The following is a 9,875-nucleotide window of genomic DNA, read 5'->3' on the forward strand; positions in this document are numbered from 1 at the left end:
ACAGTGGATGTGAAGTGGTATTTCATTGTGGTTTTGAGTTGCAGTTGCTTGATGACTAATAATGTCAAGTATCTTTTCATGCACTTGTTGGCTATTTGTATCTCTTACTTGGAAAAATGTCTATTCAGATCTCTTGCCCATTTTTAAATGGATTATTTTTATGTTTAATATTACGTTGTATGAATTTCTTATATGTTACAGATTCAAGTCCTTTATGAGATTTATGATTTGTAAATATTTTTTTTCAATCCATGGGTTGTCTTTTAACTTTTTTGGTGGCATATTTTAAAGCACGTTTTTAAAAAATGATGAAGTCCAATTTATTTAGTTATTTATTGTTGTTCATACATTTTTTTCATAGATAAGAATAACTTGCCAAACAAAAAGTAATACAGATTTACTTCTAGTCTCATCACTCTTAACCAGGGGCATGCTGGAAATACAACTGAATTTGCGAACATTCACCCTGGAATTACCAACCGAGGTCAAGCTGAAGAGGAAACATATCAAAGAAGGACAGAACACACCTGGAGACTCCCAGGAAGGGTGAGGTTGCAAGAGGGGCTGAACTAGCTTTCACGGGCAGCAGGCCGAGAGTGAAGAGGGATCTTTTGGCTATGGGAGGGTTATTTTCCTGAAAAGATCAAGGCCCAGAACCCAGGCTTGGATCCACAGCCTTGAGCACCGGAGTTGAGACCAGTGGACCACATAACATCCTGCCATGAAAATCAGCAGGGCTTCTGGAGCCAATAAGAGGTAAATCTACAGTTGTTTGTTTATTTGTTTGTTTGTTTGTTTGTTTGTTTTACCCCAGCCTACAGGATATTCTCTTGCAGCTATTCACCTGAAGCTTCAGTGTAAGAAAGGTGATGTGGACTGAAGGTGCCTGAGGAGAGAGTGGGGTAGGAAGCATTGGGGAAAGACATGGGAAAGAGGTGTCTTGGAGACCTGCATTCAGTACCACTCACCCACAACCTAAATGACCATTGTTCCTGAGAGGTGCTGGTCCCTTCCAGAAGCCAAAGCTCAGGAAAAGAACCTAGGTGATTTTTCCTTCCCCACCTTCAGGAGTCCTGTTTGCCACACCCTGAATCTCAAACTTTGCAGAGGAAACAGAAACAGAGGCAAAGCCTACTGGTTTGAATAGCCTCAGGGAGCTTCAGTCACTGGATTGGGGATGGGCCATCCATCCCATTAACCTGGGAGCCTGACTGATGCTTTCCCCACATGGGAGAGCTGATAGAAACTCCTGGTATACAGCTGATCCCACTAGACTTCATACCAATATCTCTGCCCAGCTAATGGCTGGGAGATATTCTCAGACCCTCTCAGAGGAGTAGCTCTTGGATGGGGAAACACACCCATCACTTTCCCACCACTTCTGGGAGACCCAGAGGTCTATACCCCCATTACACCTAAAGTGCTTTCAGAAACAGACTTTTGATTGATTAAGATTGACAGCTGACTGGGAGGTGAAGGCACTTTAAAGTGTAGCCTGGGGAACCTGAAGAAGGTTGCTGACCCATCACTGGGCCCAATTATACTAACAAACTGGCCTTAGAGTGCACCTTGACCCTTCCTGCAGGCAGCCAAGTTCTGTGGAGAAGGACACAGACTGTGGATTTCTTGAAGCTTTAAACAGGTTGCTGAGTGTCCAAAGAACACAGTTTCTGACAATAGTTAGCACCTATATACCTCCCAGAAGTCCAGAATTGGGAAAGAAAACAGTCAGCCTCTGTCATCAGAAGAGCAGGATTCAAAGGGAGCCCCCAGGAGGCACAAAACTCTACTGAGATGAGCTCCAATTTACTTTTTTTTTCTTTTTATCTTCTTCATCTTTCTTGTTTAATAATTTCTTAATATTTTAGTCTCTCTTTTTTCTTTCATAGATCTAATTTTCCCCACCCTTTTCTTACTGTTTTTCTTCTTTCTTCTGCTTTCTCCTCTATTTCCCTTTTCCTAATTATTTTCTTCCTCTTTTCTTTTATACTATCTTCCTTCCCCTACTCTTTATTCTTGTTTTCTTTCTTTCATCTCTGACCTTTCATATTCCATTTTATTCCTTTTTTTCTCTCCTCATATTTTCTTTTCTTCTATTATTATTCTCTTTTCTCCTTCTTAATTCTTTCTTCTTTTGTGGTTTCCTTTGTTGTTCTTGTAGGGGATGTGTACATGTTTTTGTTTTGTTTTGCTCTGCCAGCACCTGCACAACAAATCACACAATGTGGTTGGGGCTGAGCCTCATAGTCACCCAGCTTGAGAAGAGATTATTCCCACAAACAGGACACAGCATTCAAGACACAATTATAACAGGAGAATCCAAATAACTTATACAAGGGACATTGCTAGAGCATCCAGCTCAGGAGATCTAAGAGAGTATATCACTGGGTCCCACAAACTACTTACTACATAAGGCAAACCCATGAAGACTTGGAGGCATAGAAATTTTCTCTAATACATAGAAACAAATACAAAGAAACAGCAAAAATGGGAAAACAAAGAAATAACTGTCAAATGAAAGAAGAGAAAACTCCAGAAAGAGAGCTAAACAAAATGAAGGCAAGCAATTTATCAGATATAGAGTTCAAAGTCATGATTATAAGGCTGCTCAAAGAACTTAGCAGAATTTCAATTAACTTAGTAGAACCATAACAACATCAAACAAAAAATAGAAACAATAAATAAGAATCATTTGGAAATGAAGAACAACATATCTGACATTAGGAATATACTGGACGAAATCAAAAGTAGATTAAATGAGGCAGAAGATTGAATTGGTGACTTGGACTACAAGGTAGGAAAAAATACCCAATTAGGATAGCAAACAAAAAGAAAGATTAAAAGAGCAGGAGGATAGTTTAAGGGAAATTTGGAAAAACATGAAACATAACAATATCTATATCATAGGAGTTCCAAAAGAAAAAGAAAGTGAGCAAGGAATAGAGAACCTATTGAAAGAAATACTGACAGAAAATTTCCCCAACCTGGTAAAGGAAAAAGTCATACAAATTCAGGAAGCACAGAGAGTTCAAATCTAGATGAACCCAAAGAAATTCACTCCAAGACACATCATAATCAAAATGACAAACATTAAAGACAAAGAAATAATCTTAAAGTCAGCAAGAGAGAGACAGGAAGTTACCTACGATGGAGTACCCATTAAAATATCAGTTTATTTCTCAACAGAAATACATCAGGGAAGAAGAGATTGACATGAACTATTCAAAATAATTAAAAAGAAGGAGCTGAACCAAAAACTACTCTATCCTGCAAGGCTATCATTTAAATTTGAAGGGGAAATATAAGAGCTTCCCAGACAAAAATGAATAAAGGAATACATTACTACCAAACCAGCATTGCAAGATATAATAAAGGGAGTGCTTTAAGAACAAGAAGAAAGGAGAGAGAGAGAGAGAGAGAGAGAGAGAGAGAGAGAGAGAGAGAAATATAGGTATAAAGAAAAAAGGCAATAAATAAATACCTATCAAAAATAACTTTAAATGCAAATGGATTAGATGCACCTTTCAAAAGACACAGGGTAGCTGATTGAATAAGAAAATATGCCATTTTATATATATATTCAAGAGACCCACCTCACAACAAAAGATTCACACAGACTGATAGTGAAAGCATGGAAGAAATTTTCCATACAAATGGACACGGGAAAAAAGCAGAATAACATTTATATATGACAAAATAGATTTTAAAGCAAAGGCCATAAGAAGAGGCAATTAAAGCAACTTCATAATACTAAAGAGATCAATAGAAGAAGATAAAACCCTGGTAAACATATGTGTGACCTATATAAAAGCATGTAAATACATTTTTTAAAAAAGCTCCTGGGGGATGTTAAAGGAGAGACTGAAAACAATACGTGCATAGTAGCAGGCTTACTACCTCACAGACATCACTGGATAGATCTTCCAGATCACCCCCAAAAAAATCAACAAGGAAAGAGAAATCTTAACACACTAGATTAGATGGGTTTAATTTCACCCCAAAGCTGTAGAATATATATTTTTTCAAGTGTACATGGGTCATTATCAATGATAATCCATATGTTAGGACACAAAATAAGTCTCTACTAGCCCAAGTCATATCAAGCATCTTCACAGATTGCAATGGCATGAAACTAGAAATCAATTACAATAAAAACAGTCAAAAATATTCAAACACATAAAGCATGTTATTAAACAATGAAGGGTTATCAATGAAATCAAGGGAGAAATAAAAAAAAACTTTCTAGAAACAAATGAAAATGAACACAACAACAAACCAAAATCTATGGAACACAGCAAAAGCAGTACTGAGAGGGAAGTGCATAGCATTACATGCCTACCTCAAGAAACAAGAAAAAGCTTTAATAAACTATCTGACTCTACAACTAAAACGTTAGAGAATAAAGAAGGAAAACTTAGAATAAGTAGAAGGAAGGAAATACTAAAGGTTAGAGCAGATTTAAATAATATAGAGACTACAAAATAAAACACAAAATATCAATTAATCCAAGAGCTGTTTCTTTGAAAAAAATAAATTGATAAACCTTTAGCCAGATTTATCAAGAAACAGAGAGAGACAGGACCTGAATAAATGAAATCAGAAACAAAAGTGGTGAAGTATCAACGGACACCACAGAAATACAAAGGATTGTAAGAAAATAGTATAAATAACTATATGCCAACAAACTAGACAACATGGATGAAATCAACAAATTTTCTGAAAAATACAATCTTCCAAAAATCAATCAGGAAGAATAAAAAAACCTGAATAGGTCAATAACAACTGATAAAATTGCAGTAGTAATAATAATGATGATGATGATGATGATGATGATAATAATAATAATTCCCAGCAAAAAAAAGCCCTGGCCCATATGCCTACAAAGGGGAGTTTTACCAAACATTCAAAGAACTAATACCTATATTCCTCAAACTATTACACAAAATCCAAGCAGAAGAAACACTTCCAAGCTCTTTTTTTTGAGGCCAGCATTGTCATAATTCTAAAACCAGATAAAGACAATACAAAAAAAGAGAATTACAGGCCAATATCCCTGATGAAGATAGATACTAACATCCTCAACAAAATATTAGCAAATCGGATCCAGCAATATATTAAAAAGATCATACACCATGAACAAGTAGGATTTATTCCAGGGATGCAAGGCTGATACAATATTCGCAGATCAACAAATATGATACATCATATAAACAAATTGAAAGGCAAAAATCACATGATCATATCAAGAGGCAGAGAACAAGCATTTGACAAAATTCAACACCCATTTTTGATAAGAACTCTCACTAAAGTGGGAAAAAGGGATCATACCTCAACATAATAAAGGCCATATATGACATACCTACAGCCAAAAACATATTCAATGTGCAAACCTAAAGGCATTCCCCCTAAGTACAGGAAAAAAAATGGATAACCACTTTCACCACTTTTATTCAACACAGTATGGGAGATCCTAGCTATGGTTATCAGACAAGAAGAAAAAAGAAAAGGAATCCAAATAAAAAAGAAGTAAAACTCTCATTATTCACAGATGACACTATATCATACATAGAAAACCCTAAAGACTCCACAAAAAAACTACTAAATTTAATAAATGAATTTGGCAGTGTAGCAGGATACAAAATAAACATCTAGATATTGATGGCATTTTTATACACAAATAATGATCTCTCAGAAAGAGAAACTAAAATACAATCCCATGTACCATTGTAACTAAACAAAATTAAGATACTTAAGAGTAAACATAACCAAGGTAAAAGACCTGTACTCAGAAAACTAAGATTGGCTTCCCTGCCTCATCATCAGCCCTCACCCTCACCCCCTGTTGTCCACATCCATCACGTATGCTTATATGCATGCATATAAGTCCTTTGGTTGATCTTTTCCCCTTACCCCCACCCTTCCCTGCTTTCCCTCAGAGTTTTGAGCACATCTCAGAAAACTACAGGGTATTGAAAAAAGAGATAGAAAAAGATATAAACTAGGGTACTGGGTAAGGCACAGTGGGTCAGGATGTAAGGTTGTGTGTTTGAGGGCATTGTGTCATGTTGTCAGGGTGGGGCATACATCATCAAGGCAGTGGGGCCAGTCATCCAGGGACGCTGGGTCCGGCATGCTGGTTCACGGTTTGCAGGTCCCTGTGTCCAGGCTCGGCCCATGTCTGAGTGATGGTGCAGGCCAAGCACTCAGCTAAGTGAGAGGTTGGGGCAGGGTGAGTGCTCTGCTGCTGATGAGGTGGTGTGGCCTGTCTCTCCCAAATGGAGGAGGTGGGGCTCGCTGATCCCTGGCTCTGCTCACTGAGTTGTTGGGGTAGGCCCAGCGCTCTGCTGATGATGAGGCAGGGAAGCCAATCTTAAAACCTGGGCATGTGCCCTGACTGGGAATCAAACCAGCAACCCTCTGGTGCACAGGATGAAGCCCAACCAGCTGATCCACACCGGCCAGGGCTACTAGCCTCTTAATTGTTCTTCACCAAGATCATTGTTTTTAAAATTGCCCTTAGCCATGGAGTTCTCTACTCTGTTTCAAATACAGTCAGTTGCTTCAGTCAAAGCTAGAAAGGTCTTTGTCATTATGGCTTGGCTTTATTCCTGAGCAGAACTTCTGTGCTACTGCACAAAGGCTAAGGGTGGATACTCATTGTTCTCATTGGGATATTTCTGTTCTACAAATAGGCACTGGCATTGGAAGGGGTGATAGCCCCTAGTTTTTTCAGCTTGTTCCTACCAGTGTGGACTTTCCATTCTATGACCAAAATGGGTGAGATATATTATTGGGACCTCAATATTCTATACCAGGGATAGAACTTTCATTCTATGAAAGAGAATGGTGGTGAGGGTGACATAATTTTTTCAGCCATGCTTGCCTCAAACAGAGCTTCGGTGACATAGGGCTATGGTCTGAGATATGTCACTGATGGCTGGCCCCTGCCATAGTGAAACTATAGCTTCAGGCTGAGAATCTGGAGGAGAGGAAACACTTTCTTGGCAGCACATGTCTCAAGTAAAGTTCACAGGGCAGAGCTTCTGTAAAATGGAGCTATAGATTTAATGGTGGGGAGGAGTAATAGACAAGTTGTTCAAATGCCAGAATTATTCTTATTTAAATTTAGTATATTTCCTTAGGGATATTACCAGATACTTTATTTTTTATTTTTTTATTTTTTATCTTTTTTTTCCCTTTATTGAATATTACAAATGTGTCCTTATAAATGCCAGAATTCTTATTTAAATTTAGTATATTTCCTTAGGGATATTACCAGATACTTTATTTTTTATTTTTTTATTTTTTATCTTTTTTTTTTTTTTATTGAATATTACAAATGTGTCCTTATCCCCTCAACGTCCCCTCATCCCCCCAATCCTGCCCTCACCCTCACCCCCTGTTGTCCACATCCATCACATATGCTTATATGCATGCATATAAGTCCTTTGGTTGATCTTTTCCCCTTACCCCCACCCTTCCCTGCTTTCCCTCAGAGTTTTGAGCACATCTCAGAAAACTACAGGGTATTGAAAAAAGAGATAGAAAAAGATATAAACTAGGGTACTGGGTAAGGCACAGTGGGTCAGGATGTAAGGTTGTGTGTTTGAGGGCATTGTGTCATGTTGTCAGGGTGGGGCATACATCATCAAGGCAGTGGGGCCAGTCATCCAGGGACGCTGGGTCCGGCATGCTGGTTCACGGTTTGCAGGTCCCTGTGTCCAGGCTCGGCCCATGTCTGAGTGATGGTGCAGGCCAAGCACTCAGCTAAGTGAGAGGTTGGGGCAGGGTGAGTGCTCTGCTGCTGATGAGGTGGTGTGGCCTGTCTCTCCCAAATGGAGGAGGTGGGGCTCGCTGATCCCTGGCTCTGCTCACTGAGTTGTTGGGGTAGGCCCAGCGCTCTGCTGATGATGAGGCAGGGAAGCCAATCTTAAAACCTGGGCATGTGCCCTGACTGGGAATCAAACCAGCAACCCTCTGGTGCACAGGATGAAGCCCAACCAGCTGATCCACACCGGCCAGGGCTACTAGCCTCTTAATTGTTCTTCACCAAGATCATTGTTTTTAAAATTGCCCTTAGCCATGGAGTTCTCTACTCTGTTTCAAATACAGTCAGTTGCTTCAGTCAAAGCTAGAAAGGTCTTTGTCATTATGGCTTGGCTTTATTCCTGAGCAGAACTTCTGTGCTACTGCACAAAGGCTAAGGGTGGATACTCATTGTTCTCATTGGGATATTTCTGTTCTACAAATAGGCACTGGCATTGGAAGGGGTGATAGCCCCTAGTTTTTTCAGCTTGTTCCTACCAGTGTGGACTTTCCATTCTATGACCAAAATGGGTGAGATATATTATTGGGACCTCAATATTCTATACCAGGGATAGAACTTTCATTCTATGAAAGAGAATGGTGGTGAGGGTGACATAATTTTTTCAGCCATGCTTGCCTCAAACAGAGCTTCGGTGACATAGGGCTATGGTCTGAGATATGTCACTGATGGCTGGCCCCTGCCATAGTGAAACTATAGCTTCAGGCTGAGAATCTGGAGGAGAGGAAACACTTTCTTGGCAGCACATGTCTCAAGTAAAGTTCACAGGGCAGAGCTTCTGTAAAATGGAGCTATAGATTTAATGGTGGGGAGGAGTAATAGACAAGTTGTTCAAATGCCAGAATTATTCTTATTTAAATTTAGTATATTTCCTTAGGGATATTACCAGATACTTTATTTTTTATTTTTTTATTTTTTATCTTTTTTTTCCCTTTATTGAATATTACAAATGTGTCCTTATCCCCTCAACGTCCCCTCATCCCCCCAATCCTGCCCTCACCCTCACCCCCTGTTGTCCACATCCATCACATATGCTTATATGCATGCATATAAGTCCTTTGGTTGATCTTTTCCCCTTACCCCCACCCTTCCCTGCTTTCCCTCAGAGTTTTGAGCACATCTCAGAAAACTACAGGGTATTGAAAAAAGAGATAGAAAAAGATATAAACTAGGGTACTGGGTAAGGCACAGTGGGTCAGGATGTAAGGTTGTGTGTTTGAGGGCATTGTGTCATGTTGTCAGGGTGGGGCATACATCATCAAGGCAGTGGGGCCAGTCATCCAGGGACGCTGGGTCCGGCATGCTGGTTCACGGTTTGCAGGTCCCTGTGTCCAGGCTCGGCCCATGTCTGAGTGATGGTGCAGGCCAAGCACTCAGCTAAGTGAGAGGTTGGGGCAGGGTGAGTGCTCTGCTGCTGATGAGGTGGTGTGGCCTGTCTCTCCCAAATGGAGGAGGTGGGGCTCGCTGATCCCTGGCTCTGCTCACTGAGTTGTTGGGGTAGGCCCAGCGCTCTGCTGATGATGAGGCAGGGAAGCCAATCTTAAAACCTGGGCATGTGCCCTGACTGGGAATCAAACCAGCAACCCTCTGGTGCACAGGATGAAGCCCAACCAGCTGATCCACACCGGCCAGGGCTACTAGCCTCTTAATTGTTCTTCACCAAGATCATTGTTTTTAAAATTGCCCTTAGCCATGGAGTTCTCTACTCTGTTTCAAATACAGTCAGTTGCTTCAGTCAAAGCTAGAAAGGTCTTTGTCATTATGGCTTGGCTTTATTCCTGAGCAGAACTTCTGTGCTACTGCACAAAGGCTAAGGGTGGATACTCATTGTTCTCATTGGGATATTTCTGTTCTACAAATAGGCACTGGCATTGGAAGGGGTGATAGCCCCTAGTTTTTTCAGCTTGTTCCTACCAGTGTGGACTTTCCATTCTATGACCAAAATGGGTGAGATATATTATTGGGACCTCAATATTCTATACCAGGGATAGAACTTTCATTCTATGAAAGAGAATGGTGGTGAGGGTGACATAATTTTTTCAGCCATGCT

The sequence above is a fragment of the Myotis brandtii genome, unplaced genomic scaffold, assembly GCF_000412655.1.
Source record: "Myotis brandtii unplaced genomic scaffold, ASM41265v1 scaffold489, whole genome shotgun sequence".
NCBI lineage: Eukaryota > Metazoa > Chordata > Mammalia > Chiroptera > Vespertilionidae > Myotis > Myotis brandtii.